Here is a 451-nt window from a genome sequence, read left to right as displayed (position 1 = left end):
CTGCAGGAGACCTGTTGGTGAGAGATAAGGCTGAGATGTGAGGCACGTGGGAAAATTGAAATGGATTGTCAGCGGGGAATGTATGGGAGGGCAAAACTTGTGTATCACTAGATCTAAAAACAACTGTGATGAAACAGAGCTCTTAATTAGGAAAGTGGTAGATGTTCCATGGGGAAGGGGAAATTCGCAGGGAATAGCATTGGGAGGAATGGGTTAGGGCAGCAATCATCCCATATCTGAGCGGGAGGTGGGCAGAACCACTCAGAAACAGGTATAACAGGGTTCAGGAAAACCCCAGAGGTGCTAGAATAGCTTGAGGTTCCCCAGGTAACCATGTTCCCCAAGCTTTGTTGTGAAATGGCATCCTCAGGTCAGCACTATCGAGGTCTGGTTTGCCTGGCTGTGTGCAGGAGTGTGCAGCCAGCAGCTGTCTGCAGCTCACCCCCTAGTC

At 50.1% G+C, this 451-nt stretch overlaps 1 protein-coding gene across 1 annotated transcript in view; it reads left to right on the top strand.

Annotated features, from left to right (window-relative positions):
* Positions 1-451, top strand: part of CARS2 (cysteinyl-tRNA synthetase 2, mitochondrial (putative)) — a gene marked incomplete at its 5' end in the record, with an annotated part of 28,050 nt that overhangs the window by 15,609 nt on the left and 11,990 nt on the right. The gene's annotated exons all lie outside the window — the stretch shown is intronic.

Source organism: Pterocles gutturalis, unplaced genomic scaffold (assembly GCF_000699245.1).
Source record: "Pterocles gutturalis isolate BGI_N339 unplaced genomic scaffold, ASM69924v1 scaffold5796, whole genome shotgun sequence".
Taxonomy (NCBI): domain Eukaryota; kingdom Metazoa; phylum Chordata; class Aves; order Pterocliformes; family Pteroclidae; genus Pterocles; species Pterocles gutturalis.
Note: the sequence above shows the minus strand (reverse complement) of the source record. Positions and strands in the feature narration are given on the sequence as shown.